We start from the raw sequence: 14718 nt of genomic DNA on the forward strand, positions 1-14718 counted from the left end.
GAAAAGAGGCAGAATGTCGACAATGATGCACTTGGCCAAAAAGGGCGTATGCGTTTTTTCCTGAATATATTCAGGAAAAAACGCATACGCCCTTTTTGGCCAACCAAGCAAGCCTGTAAAGGAAATCTGCACTACAATGAAGTCTCGCTGCCCCCAGGTCAAAAGGGCCATTTGAAAAAAGTGTAAAATCCAGAAAGGCAGGACAGGTCATGGAGAACAAGGAGCCTTGTTATGCTGATGGGCGGGATGTAAATTGCCAACAGCCACTCTGGAGAAGTGTACGGTGTTTCCTGAAACATGTAGGAAACAAAGCAACACAGCCTATGGCACTTCCACTTATGGTCCTATAGCTTAGGGAAATTAAAATCAAAAACACACAGCCACCCCAAAGTTTGGGATGGCTCTGTTTATAAGAACCTCATCTACGGTAGCAGTTAAATATCCGAGAAAGCATAAAATGGATAAAGAAGTTGTGGTACGCACGTACAATGGAATATCACTCAGCAATGAAATCTACGTCATCAGGACCGTAGCGGCATAATGAGTGGATTCAGGTACGATGATTCTATGAGAAATAAGTCAGACAGAAAAAGAAACATCATAAGTTATCACTAATACACGGAATGTAAACTTGGCTACCCATGAACTGAATTACAAAACAGAAAAGGGTCTCAAATTTAGCAAACCAACTTATGCTTGCTTATGGGGAAAGGTCAGTTGGGATGCTGCATAAAACCAGAGATTGAAATTAGCACAGATACCATTCCATAAGCCAAATATATAATAGACAAAACCTACTCCTTGCTCAACGAAATGGACTCAACACCCTATATTCAACGCCTGGGAAGATACCTGACAAGTAAGAATCTTAAAACCCATGGATTTATATGTCTCCATAAGGAAATCAAGCGTGTGTACAGTGGCCTAAAAGCAGCAGTGTAAATCCGATAAATCCCATTATCAAAATGAATTTCAAAAACAAAACACAATGACAGTGAAATAGAGAGCAATTCTTAAATAATTCATTCAGGGCTTGTGATGCAACCTGGATTTACCACATCTACACCCAGAGCTGGATGAGACATAAGGCTGGACACTTCGGGCTGATAGCATTGGTGAGGTTCGGTGAGCAAACGCAGACCCTTTGAAGTCATACTGCATGGTACCCATTCCATGGGTCCCAACTCTCCAGGTTTAAGGGATTCTTCCTTCAGCTAAAACATGCATGGGAAACCCAGAGTATGGTCCACCGTGTGATTGGGAAACGTTTTCAAATGCATCTCAGTTTTCGTCCCCTGGTACTCGGGTTCAACATTTGAACGCTTTACTAACACTCTCCCCACTTGGAGAGTCAGTGCCATTAACCTCCTGTTTGGCACAGTTTACAATTTCTGTGCAAGATGAACAGGAATAGGGAGAAGCAATGAGAGACTAGCTGTAGGTGTCTGCACGGGCAAATGGAACGCCCATTTCCCACCAGGAAGAGCAATTCACCAAAGGCTCAGCGTGCCCTGCCGGAAAAAGATTAGGGCCTGAAGCAATCCTACGTTTTTGCGGCGAGCTCACAAGAAAGCGAGTTGAAGAAATGAGCTCAGGGGCACTGTAATTCACAAACTTGCAGAGTTATGAATGACAGCTATCGTCCAAAAATATATTTAAGTAAGTCTTCGAAGAGGACTTGAAAGCGGCGCAGAATTTCAGGTAAACGATTTCAGGGGGTAGACTGGAATTGTACTAAAAGCATAGGAAAAGAGGCAGAATGTCAACAATGATGCACTTGGCCAAAAAGGGCGTATGCGTTTTTTCCTGAATATATTCAGGAAAAAACGCATACGCCCTTTTTGGCCAACCAAGCAAGCGTGTAATGGAAATCCGCACTACAATGAAGTCTCACTGCCCCCCGGTCAAAAGGGCCATCTGAAAAAAATGTAAATTCCAGAAAGTCAGGACAGGTCATGGAGAACAGGGAGCCTTGTCATGCTGATGGGTGGGATGTAAATTGCCAACAACCACTCTGGAGAAGTGTATGGTGTTTCCAGAAACACGTAGGAAACAAAGCAACACAGCCTATGGCACTTCCACTTATGGTCCTATAGCTTAGGGAAATTAAAATCACAAACACACAGCCACCCCAAAGTTTGGGATGGCTCTGTTTACAAGAACCTTGTCTACGGTACAAGTTAAATATCCGAGAAAGGAAAAAATGGATAAAGAAGTTCTGGTACGCACGTACAATGGAATATCACTCAGCAATGAAATCTCCGTCTTCAGGCCCGTAGCGGCATAATGAATGGATTCAGGTACGATGATTCTACGAGAAATACGTCACACAGAAAAAGAAACATCATAATATATCAGTAATACACGGAATGTAAACTTGGCTACACATAAACTGAATTAGAAAACAGAACAGGGTCTCAAATTTAGCAAACCAACTTATTCTTGCTTATGGGGAAAGGTGAGTTGGGGTGCTGCATAAAACCAGAGATTGAAATTAGCACAGATACCGTTCCATAAGCCAAATATATAATAGACAAACCCTACTACTTGCTCAACGAAATGGACTCAACACCCCATATTCAACGCCTGGCAAGATACCTGACAAGTAAGAATCTTAAAACCCATGGATTTATATGTCTCCATAAGGAAATCAAGCGTGAGTACAGCGGCCTAAATGCAGCAGTGAAAATCCGATAAATCCCATTATCAAAATAAATTTCAAAAACAAAACACAATGACAGTGAAATACAGAGCAATTCTTAAATAATTCATTCAGGGCTTGTGATGCAACCTGGATTTACCACATCTACACCCAGAGCTGGGTGAGACATAAGGCTGGGCACTTAGGGCTGATAGCATTGGTGAGGTTCGGTGAGCAAACGCAGACCCTTTGAAGTCATACTGCATGGTACCCATTCCATGGGTCCCAACTCTCCAGGATTAAGGGATTCTTCCTTCAGCTAAAACATGCATTGGAAACCCAGACTATCGTGCGCCGTGTGATTGGGAAACGTTTTCAAATGCATCTCAGTTTTCGTCCCCTGGTACTCAGGTTCACCATTCCAGACGCTTTACTAACAGTCTCCCCACTTGGAGAGTCAGTGTCTTTAACCTCCTGTTGGGCACAGTTTGCAATTTCTGCGCAAGATGAACAGGCATAGGGAGAACCAATGAGAGACTAGCTGTTGGTGTCTGCACGGGCAAATTGAACGCTCATTTCCCACCAGGAAGAGGAATTAACCAATGGCTCAGCATGCCCGGCCAGAAACAGATTAGGGCCTGAAGCAATCCTGTGGTTTTGCGGCCAGCTCACAAGAAAACGAGTTGAAGAAATGAGCTCAGGGTACTGTAATTCACAAACCTGCAGAGTTATGAATGTCAGCTATCGTCCAAAAATATACTGAAGTAAGTCTTCAAAGAGGACTTGAAAGCGGGGCAGAATTTCAGGAAAACGATTTCAGGGTGTAGACGGGAATTGCACTTAAAGCATAGGAAAAGAGGCAGAATGTCGACAATGATGCACTTGGCCAAAAAGGGCGTATGCGTTTTTTCCTGAATATATTCAGGAAAAAACACATACGCCCTTTTTGGCCAACCAAGCAAGCGTGTAAAGGAAATCTGCACAACAATGAAGTCTCACTGCCCCCCGGTCAAAAGGGCCATCTGAAAAAAGTGTAAAATAAAGAAAGACAGGACAGGTCATGGAGAACAGGGAGCCTTGTTATGCTGATGGGCGGGATGTAAATTGCCCACAGCCACTATGGAGAAATGTATGGTGTATCCTGAAACACGTAGGAAACAAAGCAACACAGCCTATGTCACTTCCACTTATGGTCCTATAGCTTAGGGAAATTAAAATCAAAAACACACAGCCACCCCAAAGTTTGGGATGGCTCTGTTTACAAGAACCTTGTCTACGGTACAAGTTAAATATCCGAGAAAGGAAAAAATGGATAAAGAAGTTCTGGTACGCACGTACAATGGAATATCACTCAGCAAAGAAATCTACGTCTTCAGGCCCATAGCGGCATAATGAGTGGATTCAGGTACGATGATTCTACGAGAAATAAGTCACACAGAAAAAGAAACATCATAAGATATCACTAATACACGGAATGTAAACTTGGCTACCCATGAACTGAATTACAAAACAGAACAGGGTCTCAAATTTAGAAAACCAACTTATGCTTGCTTATGGGGAAAGGTGAGTTGGGGTGCTGCATAAAACCAGAGATTGAAATTAGCACAGATACCGTTCCATAAGCCAAATATATAATAGACAAGACCTACTCCTTGCTCAACGAAATGGACTCAACACCCCATATTCAACGCCTTTCAAGATACCTGACAAGTAAGAATCTTAAAACCCATGGATTTATATGTCTCCATAATGAAATCAAGCGTGTGTACAACGGCCTAAACGCAGCAGTGAAAATCCGATAAATCCCATTATCAATATAAATTTCAAAAACAAAACACAATGACAGTGAAATAGAGAGCAATTCTTAAATAATTCATTCAGGGCTTTTGATGCAACCTGGATTTACCACATCTACACCTAGAGCTGAGTGAGACATAAGGTTCGACACTTTGGGCTGATAGCATTGGTGAGGTTCGGTGAGAAAATGCAGGCCATTTGAAGTCATACTGCATGGTACCCATTGCATGGGTCCCACCTCTCCAGGTTTAAGGGATTCTTCCTTCAGGTAAAACACGCATGGGAAACCCAGAATATGGTCCACCGTGTGACCGGGAAACCTTTTTAAATGCATCTCAGTTTTCTTCCCCTCATACTCGGTTTTACCATTCCAGACGCTTTACTAACTCTTTCCCCAATTGGAGAGTCAGTGCCTTTAACCTCCTGTTTGGCACAGTTTGGAATTTCTGAGCAAGATGAACAGGAATAGGGAGAACCAATGAGAGATTAGCTGTAGGTGTCTGCACGAGCAAATTTAACGCTCATTTCCCATCAGGAAGAGGAATTAGCCAAAGGCTCAACATGCCGTGCCGGAACCAGATTAGGGCCTGAAGCAATCCTGCGGTTTTGCGGCCAGCTCACAAGAAAGCGAGTTGAAGAATGGAGCTCAGGGGCACTGTAATTCACAAACCTGCAGAGTTATAAATGACAGCTATCGTCCAAAAATATATTGAAGTAAGGCTGCAAAGAGGACTTGAACGCGGGGCAGAATTCCAGGAATACGATTTCAGGAGGTAGATGGGAAGTCCTCTGAAAGTATAGGAGAAGAGGCAGAACTTCGACAATGATGCACTTGGTCAAAAAGGGCATATGCGTTTCTTCCAGGGCCCTCATTAAAGAGGGTAGGAGCCTCCCAGCATGCTTCATTGGCCAACAGAGGGCCTATGTCGCCAAGGTGACGTGAGCCATCCAGGCAGGAGTGACCTCACATCAGAGCGCCCACCTCACAGAAGGGTAAGGAACCCAGTCATGATCAGACTCTCACCAGAGTGCCCACATAAGCAAGGGGCTGGGAATCAGGCACGAGTGTCCTCACACCCGTGGGGCCACATCATCGAAAGCTGAGGTACCCAGCACATGTGGCCTCAAACCAGAAGACCCACATCACCATGGGTCTCAGAGCGAGGCAGGCAGGATTAACCTCAAAACACATGGCCCATTGTATAAAAAGGTGAGGAATCCAGCAGTTGGAACATCCCAGCAGGCGGCCCAGAGCACCGAGGCTATGGGATCCAGGCAGTGATGAACTCACAACAGAGGGCCCTCTTCGTGATATTGTAAGCAACCCAGCCGTTGTAACCTCAGAGCACAAGGCCCACATCCCCATGGGGAAGGGAACCAAGCAGGAGTGTCATCGCACCAGTGGGCACACAACAGAAAATGTGGGGAGCCCAGCAGTTAGGGCCGGACGCCAGAGGGCCCTCATCACTGAGGAGAGGAGGCTCGCAGCAAGCTCCAACTGCTACCAGAGGGCCGACGTCGCCAATGCGGGGTGTGCCAGCCAGGCAGGAGTGACCTCAGAGCAGAGGGCCAACCACACAAAAGTGTGAGGAACCCAAAGAGGATCAGACTCTCACCAGAGGGCCCACATCACCAAGGGAATGGAAACCAGGCAGGAGTGTCCTCACACCAGTGGGGCCACATCACCGAAATGTGACGGACCCAGCACACGTGGCCTCAAACTACAGGACACACATCACCAAGGGGCTGGGAGTGAGGCAGGCAGGAGGAGCCTCAAAACAGAGGGCCCATTGCGTAAAAAAGGTGAGGAATCCCGCAGTTGGAACCTCCCAGCAGGCGGCCAGGAGCAGCGAGGCTATGGGATCCAGGCCTGACTGAACTCAAAACAGAGGGCCCACATTCTGACACTGTGAGCAACCCAGCCGTTGGGACCACAGAGCAGAAAGCCCACATCCCCTAGGGAAGGGACCCTGGCTGGAGTGTACTCACACGACAGGGCGCACATCAGAAAATTTTGGGAGCCCATGAGTTAGGGCCTGACGCCAGAGGGCCCTCATTACCGAGGGGAGGAGACTCCCAGCAGGCACCAACTCCCAACTGAGGGCCCACATCGCCAACGTGACGTGTGCCAGCCAGGCAGGAGTGACCTCACAGCAGAGGGCCCACCTCCCAGAAGTGTGAGGAATCCAGACAGGATCAGACTCTCACAAGAGGGCCCCAATCACCAAGGGGATGGGAACCAGGCAGGAGTGTCCTCACACCAGTGGGGCCACATCAATAAAGGTGAGGAAACCGGTACATGTGGCCTTAAACCAGAGGACCTACATCACAAAGGGGCTGGGAGTGAGTCAGGAAGTAGGAGCATAAAAACACAGGACCCAAAGAATAAAAAAGGTAAGGAATCCAGCAGTAGGAACCTCCCAGCAGTCGGCTCAGAGCACAGAGTCTATGGGATCTAGGCCTGAGTGAACTAACACCAGAGAGACAACATCATGAAACGGTGAACAACACAGGTGTTGGGACCTTAGAGCAGAAGGCCCACATGCCCATGGGGATGGGAACCTCGCAGGAGTGTCCTCGCACCACTTAGCACGTATCAGAAAATGTGGGTACCCAGCAGTTAGGGCCTGACGCTAGAGGGCCCCCATCACCGAGGGGAGGAGGCTCCCAGCAGGCTCCAAGTGCCACAAGAGGGCCGATGTTGCCCAGGTGGGGTGTGCCAGCCAGGCAGGAGTGACCTCACAGCAGAGGGCCCACCTCACAGAAGGGTGAGGAACCCAGCCAGGATCAGACTCTCACCAGAGGGCCCACATCATCAAGGGGATAGGAAGCAGGCAGGAGTGTCCTCACACCAGTGTGGCCACATCATCCAAAGGCGAGGGACCCAGCACACGTGGCCTCACACCAGAGGACACACATCACCAAGGGACTGGGAGTGAGGCAGGCAGGAGGAGTCTCAAAACAGAGGGTCCATAGAAGAAAAAAGGTGAGGAATCCCGCAGTTGGAACCTCCCAGCAGGTGGCCAGGAGCAGCGAGGCTATGGGATCCAGGCCGGAGAGAACTCACAGCAGAGGGCCCTCATCATGAAACTGAGCAACCCACGGTTGGGACCTCAGAGCAGAAGGCCCACATTCCCATGGGGTTGGGAACCTGGCAGGAGTGTACTCGAACCACAGGGCGCATATCAGAAAATATTGGGAGCCCAGGAATTAGGGCCTGACGCCAGAGGGCCCTCATTACCGAGGGCAGGAGACCCCCAGCAGGCACCAAATCCCACCAGAGGGCCGACTTCGCCAAGGCGGGGTGTGCCAGCCAGGCAGGAGTGACGTCAGAGAAGAGGGCCCACCTCACAGAAGTGTGAGGAACCCAACCAGGATCAGACTCTCACCGGATGGCCCACATCACCAAGGGGATGGGAACCAGGCAGGAGTGTCCTCACACCAGTGGGGCCACATCAGCCAAAGGTGAGGAACCCAGCACATGTGGCCTCAAACCACAGGACACACATCACCAAGGGGCTGGGAGTGAGGCAGGTGTCCGGAGGGGCACATTTAACTCTAATTTCCCACCAGGAAGAGGAATTAACCAAAGGCTCAGAGTGCCGTGCCAGACCCTGATTATGGCCTAAAGCAAACCTGCGGTTCTGTGGCCAGCTTTCAAGGAAACGAGTTAAGAAAGGAAATCACAGGCACTGTAATTCACAAACCTGCAGAGTTATAAATGACAGCTATTGGCAAAAATATACTGAAGTAAGTCTGCAAAGAGGACTTCAAAACGAGGCAGAATTGCAGGAATCATATTTCAGGAGGTAGATTGGAATTGCGTTTAAAGCATGTGAAAAGCGGCAGATCTTTGACAGTGATGCACTTGGACCAAAGTGCGTAAACATTTTTTCCTGAATATATTCAGGAAAAAACACATATGCCCTTTTTGGCCAACCAAGCACTCGAGCAATGGAAATCCGCACTACAATGAAGTCTCATTTCCCATTCGTCAAAAGGGCCATCTGAAAAAAGTGTAAAAACCAGAAACACAGGACAGGCCATGGAGAACAGGGAGCCTTGTTATGCTGATGGGCGGGATGTAAATTGCCAACAGACACTCTGGAGATGTTTATGGTGTATCCTGAAACATCTGAAAAACAAAGCTACAGACCCTAGGGCACTTCCACTTTTGGCCCTATAGCTTAGGAAAATTAAAATCAACAAGACACAGCCAACACCAAATTTAGGGCTGCTGTGTTTACAAGAACCTTGAGTCCAGTACAAATTAAATATCCCAGAAAGAAAAATATGGATAAAGGAGTTGTGCTACTTACGTACAATGGAATATCACTCAGCAATGAAATCAATGTCATCAGGCCTGTAGCAGCAAATTGAGTGGATTTAAGTATGATGATTCTAAGAGAAATATGTCACACAGAGAAAGGTAATTATCATAAGATATCACTAATAGAGAGAGTGTAAACTTGGCTACACATAAACTGAATTCCAAAACCGAACAGAGTCTCACATTTAGATAAAAACTTATGCTTGCTTAAGGGGAAAGTTGAGTTGCGGTGCTGTATAAAACCAGAGATTGAAATTAGCACACATACCGTTCCATAAGCCAAATATGTAATAGACAAGACCTACTCTTTGCTCAACGAAATAGACTCATCCATGGTGTATCACCTCACACCTGTTAGAATGGGCATCATCAGAAAATCTACAAACAACAAATGCTGGAAAGGGTGTGGAGATAAGGAACCCTCTTCCGCTATTGTTGGGAATGAAATTGATACAGTCACTGTGGAGAAAGTTACGGAGTTTCTTATAAAACTAAGAATAGAATTACCATATGATACAGCAGTCCCACTACTGGGCATATACCCAGACAAAACCATAAATCAAAAAGAGACATTCACCGCAATGTTCATTGCATCACTATTTACAATATCCAGGTAATGGAAGCAACCTAAATGCCCACAGACAGACGAATGCATAAAGACGTGGTACATATATAAAATGGAATATTACTAAGCCATAAAAAGGAATGAAATTGGGTCATTTGTAGAGACGTTGATGGATCTAGAGACTGTCATACAGAGTGAAGTAAGTCAGAAAGAGAAAAAGAAATCTTGTCTATTAATGGCTATATGTGGAACCTAGACAAATTGTACAGATGAACCGTTTTGCAAGGCAGAAATAGAGCAACAGATGTAGACAACAAACGTATGGACACCAAGGGGGGAAAGCTGTTGGGGGGTGGTGGTGGGAGGAGTTGAGAGATTGGGATTGGCATGTATACATTTATATGTATAAAATAGATAACCAAAAAGAACCTGCTGTATAAAAAAATAAAATAAAATTCAAATTACAAAAAGTAAAACAGAAAAAATATTCTTCCCTTCACATACATGTATTTATATGAATAAATTATTTCCATGCTTATATCTGTAAATACAAAAAAGAGGAATAAAATCTACCTTGAACCAAAAAAGAAAAAAAAACAGAACCCACCAGCTACACAGAGGAAAACCGTATCAGGGCACTTGCTCCAGTTGTAAACAATTCTGAAGTTGGTCGGTGGTGGGGAATCATCTCCCATTCAGCCAGCAGGCCCCACGCAACAAGCGTCCTCATTGCAAAGCTGGGGGACAGTGCCGAGGCATCTGTGAGTAAACGTGGGCTGAGCCCCAGGCCAGCTGCTGCTGAAATGTTCCCACCCTTCCCAGGTAAAACACCTGAATATGTACAAGGACTTGAAAGCCTAGAGGAAGGGCCATGGAGCCACATGAGCGACAGCATGCCAGCCGACTTGGTGCCTGCAGGCCAGCCAGGATGGTCCTGGTCCTGGGTGCTCTTCTGGAAGCTTTCCATTTCCCTGCCTGAGATACCCCTGCTGTCCCGGCCCCCACTGCTTTCTTCCTCACTCACCTCTGCCCAGGGAGAAATTCCAGCGGCAGGTATGGGTGACACATCCTCTTCTTTAGCAGGTGGCATCTTGGCAACTGCTGCAGAAAGTCCAGCAGAGCCCCACTCACACTGGGCCACCCACAAAGCCGTGGCCTCTCACTCCCTCCCACCAGTCCAGCCCCAAGACTGCTGACAGGGCCGAGAAAATGGCGTCAGGCACAGCTGCAGGGGCTCTTGCTGCCTGGAGCGGTGTTTATATTGATCTGAACCCAGGCACACCTGGGGAGGGCTGGCCGGCACGGTCAGGCTTCCCAGGCCAGCCAATAATCACCCCTCAGGGGCTCACAGTTGCAGAAACTGGAACTTGCTGAATCGGCCAGGTCCAAGGAACAGGTGTGGGCTCCTGAGAGTCAGGATAGACAAGGGGCTGCAGCTCTGGCTTGTTTTCTAATTATATTATCTGGCCCATGAGTGGGAGACAACTTCAAGAAAACCCTCTCCTAATGAGAGGAACCCAGGAGTCAGGGAGAGGAGGGGTGGCTGGTGGGTGGAGACAGAGGCCTGGTGCCCCGGGTGCAGTGGAAGTCTCTCGAAGACCAGGTGGAGGGAGGCCACATAGAGTGATGTCCAGGGTCACAGACCTGTCGGAGCTGCTGTTTGTTAGTTCAAGTCCTGCTCTGAGGTGCTCTGTGTCAGATCTGAGTGACAGGTGAGCTGGGAGTGCTCTGCAATGAGGGCGATATGCACGGTTCCTGTGTTCCCAGCCCTGCCATGGTACCTGCAAGGGTAGCTCTGTATCCTGGGAGGGGCCTGACCACGAGAGCCCCATGGGCTGCAGGGGGACCTGCCCAGGGAACCCCATATCCTGGGAGGGTCCTGAACACGAGAGCCCCGTGGGCTGGGGTGGGGTACCTGCCCAGGTGAGCTCCATATCCTGGGATTGGCCTGACCTCGAGAGCCCCATGGGCTGCTGGAGTCCTGGTAAAGGATGTCAGGACAGTCAGTGAAGCCACCGAGGATATACCTCCAGTAGTTCCTAAATCCTACACCCTGCTGGTCATTCTACCAACCACCAGGACATGGTATTCTGTATTAGTCTTCAATGATGCCTTCTTTTGTATTCTATTAGTCCCAGAGCCACAAGAAATTTTGGCTTGTGAGTGGCAGGACTCAACATACAACTAAAACAATACTTCCGGGCCGTGTTGCCCCAAGGGTTCAAAAATTCCCACACCATCTTTGGGGAAAGCTCAGCTAAAGACCTAAAAGTTCTACCTCTGGAAAAGGAAACACTCCTTCAATATGCAGACGACATTCTGATCGCCAGCCCTACTAAGGAGACCTCTGAACTACCAAGCCAATAAAGGATACAAGTTGTCCAAGAAAAAGCTCAAATATCACAGACTACGGTGACCTGCCTGGGCTTCATTCTCACAGAAGGTCGGAGAAGCCCATCCCAGGAAAGGGAAGAAACAATTTACAGCCTTACCCATTTCTGAAACTAGAAGACAGCTTAGGGGTTCCTGGGGAGGCCAGGGTTTGCTGCTTCTGGATCCCTAACTACAGTCTACTAGCTCGGCCTCTATATGAAACACTGAAAGGAAAAGGTGATGATCCTTTTGAATAGAATGCAGAAGTGGCCTTTCAAGAATGGAAAGAGCAGTCAATTCAGACCCTTGCCCTGGAACTCCCTAATTTAGCTAAACCCTTTCACCTTTACATTCCTGGTGAACGGTGAATCGCCATTGGAGTATTAGTGCAAAACCTGGGACCACTTGAAATGGAACAATGCAAGAATGCGATCCAGGTAGGATAAACTACGGTCACCAAGGGGCTTGGCCCACCGCCACATCTGGCCAAGATACTGGCAGTATCTGATAACCTGGAAATCAGCAGCCCAAAAGGCCACCTCCCTCCTAAGGAAAAAGGAACCCTCGTGGTGATCCTAACCCCCAACCATGCCCTGAAGTTGCAGGGTTGGCTCCGTGGGCACACTGATCTTGATTGAGGAGGCCTTCCAACTCCAACCTCCATAGAGATAACCGGGGCAAAGGGGCACCATGACGACTCATGTGAAGGTGTCTGAACATGGAAATTTAACGCTCATTTCCCACCAGGAAGAGTAATTAACCAAAGGCTCAGCATGCCATGCCGGAACCATATTAGGGCCTGAAGCAATCCTGCGGGTTTGCGGCCAGCTCACAAGAAAGCGAGTTGAAGAAAGGAGCTCAGGGGCACTGTAATTCACAAAATTGCAGAGTAATGAATGACAGCTATCGTCCAAAAATGTTTTGAAGTAAGTCTTCGAAGAGGACGTGAAATCGGGGCAGAATTTCAGGAAAACGATTTCAGGGGGTAGACTGGAATTGCACTTAAAGAATAAGATTAGAGGCAGAATGTCGACAATGATGCACTTGGCCAAAAAGGGCGTATGCGTTTTTTCCTGAATATATTCAGGAAAAAACGCATACGCCCTTTTTGGCCAAACAAGCAACCGTGTAAAGGAAATGTGTACTACAATGAAGTCTCACTGCCCCCCGGTCAAAAGGGCCATCTGAAAAATGTGTAAATTCCAGAAAGGCACGACAGGTCATGGAGAACAGGGAGCCTTGTTATGCTGATGGGCGGGATGTAAATTGCCAACAGCCACTCTGGAGAAGTGTATGGTGTTTCCTGAAACACGTAGGAAACAAAGCAACACAGCCTATGGCACTTCCACTTATGGTCCTATAGCATAGAAAATTAAAATCAAAAACACACAGCCACCCCAAAATTTGGGATGGCTCTGTTTACAAGAACCTCGTCTACGGTACAAGTTAAATATCCGAGAAAGCAAAAAATGGATAAAGAAGTTGTGGTACGCACGTACAATGGAATATCACTCAGCAATGAAACCTACGTCATCAGGCCCGTAGCGGCATAATGAGTGGATTCAGGTACGATGATTCTACGACAAATAAGTCACACAGAAAAAGAAACATCATAAGATATCACTAATACACGGAATGTAAACTTGGCCACACATGAATTGAATTACAAAACAGAACAGGGTCTCAAATTTAGAAAACCAACTTATGCTTGCTTATGGGGAAAGGTGAGTTGGGGTGCTGCATAAAACCAGAGATTGAAATTAGCACAGATACCGTTCCATAAGCCAAATATATAATAGACAAGACCTACTCCTTGCTCAACGAAATGGACTCAACACCACATATTCAACGCCTGGCAAGATACCTGACAAGTAAGAATCTTAAAACCCATGGATTTATATGTCTCCATAAGGAAATCAAGCGTGTGTACAGCGGCCTAAACGCAGCAGTGAAAATCCGATAAATCCCATTATCAAAATAAATTTCAAAAACAAAACACAATGACAGTGAAATAGAGAGCAATTCTTAAATAATTCATTCAGGGCTTGTGATGCAACCTGGATTTACCACATCTACACCCAGAGCTGGGTGAGACATAAGGCTGGACACTTCGGGCTGATAGCATTGGTGAGGTTCGGTGAGCAAACGCAGACCCTTTGAAGTCATACTGCATGGTAACTATTCCATGGGTCCCAACTCTCCAGGTTTAAGGAATTCTTCCTTCAGCTAAAACATGCATGGGAAACCCACAGTACTGTGCACTGTGTGACCGGGAAACGTTTTCAAATGCATCTCAGTTATCGTCCCCTGGTACTCGGGTTCACCATTCCAGACGCTTTACTAACACTCTCCCCACTTGGAGAGTCAGTGCCATTAACCTCCTGTTTGGCACAGTTTGCAATTTCTGCGTAAGATGTACAGGAATAGGGAGAACCAATGAGAGACTAGCTGTAGGTGCCTGCACGGGCAAAAGGAACACTCATTTCCGACCAGGAAGAGGAATTAAACAAAGGCTCAGCATGCCCTGCCGGAAAGAGATTATGGCCTGAAGCAATCCTGCGGTTTTGCGGCCAGCTCACAAGAAAGCGAGTTGAAGACATGAGCTCAGGGGCACTGTAATTCAAAAACCTGCATTGTTATGAATGACAGCTATCGTCCAAAAATGTATTGAAATAAGTCTTCGAAGAGGACTTGTAAGCGGGGCAGAATTTCAGGAAAACGATTTCAGGGGGTAGACTGGAATTGTACTAAAAGCATAGGAAAAGAGGCAAAATGTGGACAACGATGCACTTGGCCAAAAAGGGCGTATGCGTTTTTTCCTGAATATATTCAGGAAAAAACGCATACGCCCTTTTTGGCCAACCAAGCAACCGTGTAAAGGAAATCTGCACTACAATGAAGTCTCACTGCCCCCCCGGTCAAAAGGGCCATCTGAAAAAAGTGTAAAATCCAGAAAGGCAGGACAGGTCATGGAGAACAGGGAGCCTTGTCATGCTGATGGGCGGGATGTAA

This window comes from Delphinapterus leucas, unplaced genomic scaffold (genome assembly GCF_059928025.1).
Source record: "Delphinapterus leucas isolate spDelLeu-1000000601 "Yukka" unplaced genomic scaffold, BTC_Dleu_Yukka2 spDelLeu_asBTCV2_sq31, whole genome shotgun sequence".
Lineage (NCBI taxonomy): Eukaryota > Metazoa > Chordata > Mammalia > Artiodactyla > Monodontidae > Delphinapterus > Delphinapterus leucas.